At 43.7% G+C, this 6,145-nt stretch overlaps 1 pseudogene across 1 annotated transcript; it reads left to right on the plus strand.

Annotated features, from left to right (window-relative positions):
* The first annotated feature begins 301 nt into the window (after positions 1–301).
* Positions 302–5,519, plus strand: LOC307053837 (DCN1-like protein 2; annotated as a pseudogene). Its single transcript has 2 exons — positions 302–677; positions 5,301–5,519. The product of its transcript is annotated as a DCN1-like protein 2 (transcript).
* The last annotated feature ends 626 nt before the right edge of the window (positions 5,520–6,145 follow it).

Here is a 6,145-nt window from a genome sequence, read left to right on the forward strand (position 1 = left end):
CTGTGACTTCCAAAGCCAACTGTTTTTGTATGGCCCCTGAACTAAGAATAGTTTTTATATGTTTCAATGGTTGGGGAAAAAAAAAACACAGAAGAAGAAGATTTCATAGCATACAAAAATTATATGAAATTCAGCCCACAGCCCTGGGCAGTGCAGTGCACGCCGGGAATTGGAGTCCCGCTGGCCCGACCTGTCACTGCCTCCCTGGGCGGGTGTCCCGGTGGGGCTGAGGACGGGGACGAGGACTACACGGTCGGGCCAGGACGCCGGGGCCGGCGACAAGCTGAGGAGCACGGGGAGAATGCATAAGCTTAAATCGTCTCAGAAGGACAAGGTCCGCCAGTTCATGGCATTTACTCAGGCTGGTGAGAGAACTGCCATCCACTGCTTAGCGCAAAGTGAGTGAAAACTGGACGTGCCACGGATAGCTTCTTCCAGAATCCAGACTTGTTCCACAAGGACTCCATGAGAATCTATGTGGACAAGAAGCTGGAGCAGCTGTATAACAGACCCACAAGATGAGAATAAAATTGGAATTGATGGAATTCAACAGTGTTGTGATGATTTAAGCCTAGATCCTGCCAGTATCACTGTTTTGGTTATAGCGTGGAAATTCAGGGCTGCAACTCAATGTGAATTTAACAAAAAGGAATTTGTAGATGGCATGACAGAGCCTGGTGTTGGGATAAAACTTCATTCATACCTTAAGATGTTTCTTACTTGCTGGATGAGTCGGAGAGGGTGGGTCTGCTTCCACCTTCTTAAGGCCCTGGAATTCTGTGTCCCCTGTCATATTCACCTGAGGATGCACATCCCGTGAGTTCTCAGGTCCCCCAACTCCAGCCCAAGGCAGGCAGAGCAGTATGATATTTAGCAACTATCATCACATTTCCAGAAGACCTCACGAGATGTCTCAACTAGAGACATTTTGACAAAGAGGAACCAACCAGTATATACATGGAGGGGACAACAAGGAGGGGAAGGTTATGTGTTAATGAATTAAAGAGCAGAGGAAAGGGGGAAGGAAGGAAGGGAGGGGGGAAGGAAGGGAGGGAAGGAAGGGAGGAGGGAGGGAGGGAAGGAAGGAAGGAAAGAGGGAAAAAGAGGAAGGAGAGGAAGGGAGGGGGAATCTGAAGCACATTTCTTTTTTTTTTTTTTTTTTTTCGGTACGCAGGCCTCTCACTGTGGTGGCCTCTCCCATTGCGGAGCACAGGCTCCGGACACGCAGGCTCAGCGGCCATGGCTCACGGCCCCAGCCGCTCCGTGGCATGTGGGATCTTCCCGGACCGGGGCACGAACCCATGTCTCCTGCATTGGCAGGCGGACTCTCAACCACTGCACCACCAGGGAAGCCTCTGACGGACATTTCTTAATGATAAAAGTTTTATTTCACCACGAGGGTAATCATTTATTTAAAGCAGAAGTTAACACTCTAAAGAGAAAGATACAAATCTACAAGCAAAGTGGGGAATTCTCACATACATCTTACCAACTGGTAGAATAAGTGGATGAAAAATCAGTAAGGAAATAGAATATTTGGAAAAGGAAATAGAACACTGCCCTTGATGTTGAAGAATACATATTCTTTTCAAAAAGACATAGAACATTTATAAATATTGACCATAAACTGAGCCATAAAGTAAGTTGCAACAAATTTTAAAGAGTTGAAATGAAAGAGAGTATGTTTTCTGAGCACAATACAATCAAGTGAGGAATATAACACAAAGATAGATAGGTTGAAATATGTGTGGATATTATACCTCTGAATAACCCTTGGGTTGAGAAAGAAGGTACAATGGAAATTAGAAAGTATTTTGAATGATAAAACACTACTTATGAAAACTTGCAGGATTCAGCTTCTTAAATGCATATTTTATAAAGAAAAGTTGAAAATCAGTAAGGAAAGCATCCATCGATTTCTCTCAAAGTAGAGAAAAGAGCAAGAAGTTAAACTCAAAGAGTGTAGAGAGAAGGAATTAATTTTTTTAAACAGGCTGTAATTTAATGAAAGTTTTTAAAAGTTGTAAGTAGAAAGGATTTGTAAAGCCAAAAGCTTGTTATTTGAAGACTTATAAAGTAATGAATAACAAATAACCAATATAGAATGAAAGGGGGGCATCACTATAGACCCTACAGATTAAAGGATGAAAGTATTATGAACAACTTTATGTTAGTAAATTTGAAAACCTAAATGAAATAGACAAGTTCTTTAAAAATGACAAATTACTGAAATGGGCATGTGAAGAAATAGTTCCATAACTCTTAAAGAATCTGAACCCATAATTTAACATCTTTTCAAAGAGAAAACTCTTGGCCAGGATTGGTTCACTGGCACATCCTACCAAGTTTTAATAAAGAGAATAACACCAATTTCACACCACCTCTTCCAGAGAATAGTACAGGAGGAAGCACTCCCCAATATGTTTTGAGGCCAGCACAACCTAGATAATAAGACCTAGAAAGGACATTTTGAGAATGGAAAATTACAAGCTGCTCTCAGTCATAAGAATCACAAGATGCATATGATGAACATAAGGTACAAATAGCCTAAACAAATTTTCAGCAAAATAAATCAAGCCCCCAAAACAAATCAACCAAAAAACCATGATAATTTGTCATGACAGAGTTTGTTGTAGTCCAGGAATGCAAGATTTTTTTTAACATTACAAAGTTGATCAATGTAATTTATCACAGAAACAGAAAAGTGAGGGGGTGGATATTATCTCAGTGCATAACATGGGACTTTTCAAGCTACAGTAATTAGGAGTACATGGAATTGGGGGCCAGAATAGATGAAGAGGCCAGTGGAGCAGAATGGAGAGCCCAGAAACAAATCCATGTTTACAGGAACACTTGATTTATGGGAAAGGTGGCCCTTTAGAGAAGTGGAGAAGGGACAGCTTTTCAGTAAATGGTCCTGAGAGAATTGGCTAGTCGTATGGAAAAAAATGCATCTTGATCTCTACCTCACACCGTACATGAAAGTCAGTTCAAGTGGGCTGTAGATCTCGGTGTGAAAGGCTGAAGGCAGAAACCTTCAGAAAATAATGGAGGAGAATATCCTTATGGCCATGCCATGGGACAGGTTGTAAAACGTCATCAAAAATCACTGTAGAGGTATGGTACTGGCACAAAAACAGAAATATACATCAATGGAACAGGATAGAAAGCCCAGAGATAAACCCAGGCACATATGGTCACCTTATTTTTGATAAAGGAGGCAAGAACATACAATGGAGTAAAGACAGCCCCTTCAATAAGTGGTGCTGGGAAAACTGGACAGCTACGTGTAAAAGAATGAGATTAGAACACTCCCTAACACCATACACAAAAATAAACTCAAAATGGATTAAAGACCTAAATGTAAGTCCATACATTATAAAACTCTTAGAGGAAAACATAGGCAGAACGCTCTACAACACAAATCACAGCAAGATCCTTTTTGACCCACCTCCTAGAGAAATGGAAATAAAAACAAAAATAAACAAATGGGACCTAATGAAACTTAAAAGCTTTTGCCCAGCAAGGGAAACCATAAACAAGACAAAAAGACAACCCTCAGAATGGCGGGAAATATTTGCAAATGAAGCAACTGACAAAGGATTAATCTCCAAAATTTACAAGCAGCTCATGCAGCTCAATATCAAAAAAACAAACAACCTAATCCAAAAATGGGCAGAAGACCTAAATAGACATTGCCCCAAAGAAGATATACAGATTGCCAACAGACACATGAAAGGATGCTTAACATCACTAACCGTTAGAGAAATGCCAATCAAAACTTCAATGAGGTATCACCCCACACTGGTCAGAAGGGCCATCATCAAAAAATCTACAAACAATAAATGCTGGAGAGGGTGTGGAGAAAAGGAAACCCTCCTGACTGTTGGTGGGAACATAAACTGATACAGCCACTATGGAGAACAGTATGGAGGTTCCTTAAAAAACTAAAAATAGAACTACCATACGCCCAGCAATCCCATTATATACCATGAGAAAACCATAATTCAAAAAGAGTCATGTACCACAATGTTCAGTGAAGCTCTATTTATAATAGCCGGGACATGGAAGCAACCTAAGTGTCCATCAACAGATGAATGGATAAAGAAGATGTGGCACATATATACAATGGAATATTACTCAGCCATAAAAAAAAGAAACTGAATTATTTGTAGTGAGGTGGATGGACCTAGAGTCTGTCATACAGAGTGAAGCAAGTCAGAAAGAGAAAAGCAAATACCGTATGCTAACACATATATATGGAATCTAAAAAAAAAAAATTGGTTCTGAAGAACCTAGGGGCAGGACACTAATAAAGATGCAGCCGTAGAGAATGGACTTGAGGACACGGGGAGGGGGAAGGTTAAGCTGGGACGAAGTGAGAGAGTGGCATGGACATATATATACTACCAAATGTAAAATAGATAGCTAGTGGGAAGCAGCCACATAGCACAGGGAGATCAGCTCGGTGCTTTGTGACCACCTAGAAGGGTGGGATAAGGAGGGTGGGAGGGAGGGAGACACAAGAGAGAAGAGATATGGGGATGTATGTATATGTATGACTGATTCACTTTGTTATAAAGCAGAAACTAACACACCATTGTAGACCAATTATACTCCAATAAAGATGTTAAAAAAAATTACTGTAGGGAAGACTGATAGAGTGTAGTACACTAAAATAAGAACTTCTGACCAAGAAACAGCATGGAGAGGTGAAGAGGCTTCCACATGAGGGGTGGGGGCCATGAGATACACAACTGACAAAGGCCTGTGTCCCTGATGCGTAGAGAATTCCCACAGAACAACAAGTAAAAGATAACCTAATTGAGAATGGGCAAGAGAGTTGACCAAGCCCTTCACCAAAGATGCTTTCCAAGTGGCCAGTGAAAATACAAGCAGGCACTCAGCCTCATTCATGGTGGGGTGCACATCAGAATACAACAAAATAGGACCTCACAACTCACTCTTCCAGGATGGCTCCAGAACAGTGCTGGTGGGCAGTCAGCTTTAACAAGACTTATGAAATCATGGGTGGGTGTCTGCCTTGACACATTCACTTGTGTGCCAGGATACACGTACAGAAACCTTTTAACAACATTCTTTGTGACCAGAAAACTAGAAACAGCCAAAATATTTACCATCAGTAGCGCATAGAAGTTATAAAATATGAATACGGTGGAGTGCTGAGTGACAATGGAAATGAGCCAGCCAGAGCCCAACAGTCACACAAACAATGTTGGTTCAGAAATCCAGACGCAAAATAGCACACCGGGGGTTCCCACTTGTAAACTTCGAAGCAGGGGTTCAACAGCGCAGAGAAGCTGAAAGCTCTTCTGCTGAGACTGGAGCTGGAGCTTAAGGACACACAGAAGTTCAAGGACTTTTACCAGCTCACCTTCACTTTTGCTAAGGGCCCGGGGCAGAAGGGACTAGGTGTGTGTGCGGTGGACGTTCTTACCTTCTGTCTCCGTCATCCTACGTTTTTGCCTCTAAGCAGCACATCGAGAGGGTCCGACTGAGGCAGCAGGCCCTCCGGGGTCAGATCAGGGAGGGGGGGCCAGGCCCTCTCAAGCACCATTTCCTTGTTCCCATGGCCGGGATTGCCCCCTTTTTTTGGTTTTCTACAGGTTTGTGGGTCTGTGTTGTCATTTGGGCACTTTGCACTGTGATGAGCATCTTGTCACACTCTGTGACACTGCCTCTCTCCGGGGTGGCCCGCCCTGTGGACGGGTTTCTTGCCCTGCATGCTACCCACTCATCACACACCACCAGGGCCCCGTCAGGAACTTTCTGGGACGGATCTGCTTGTAACTCCTTGACCCACTGGAGACTACAGGGGCGTCTGCTGCCGTCGAGGGGAGCTGGGGGCAGAGGAGGCGCCTGGGGCTGTGAAGGCACAAGGGCTCTGCACATCCACCACCCCCGTCGCATGAAGGTCTGTGGGGCCCAGGAGAAGAATGGGCCGCACACGAAGGCTTGCGACCAGGAGGGTCATTTTTCATTTGTCCTGACGTTGGTGAGGATCTGGCCTCAACGGGGAGCATGGATGAGAAGGATAGGCGAGTCCCCAGCAGCGCGGCCAGGAGAACAGCAAGGGCAGGCTGCCGGGCCTGTGTGTCCCACCCCGGGGGTGGCAGGGCAGAGC

This window comes from Hyperoodon ampullatus, assembly GCF_949752795.1.
Source record: "Hyperoodon ampullatus genome assembly, chromosome: 5".
In the NCBI taxonomy this organism is placed as follows: Eukaryota; Metazoa; Chordata; class Mammalia; order Artiodactyla; family Ziphiidae; genus Hyperoodon; species Hyperoodon ampullatus.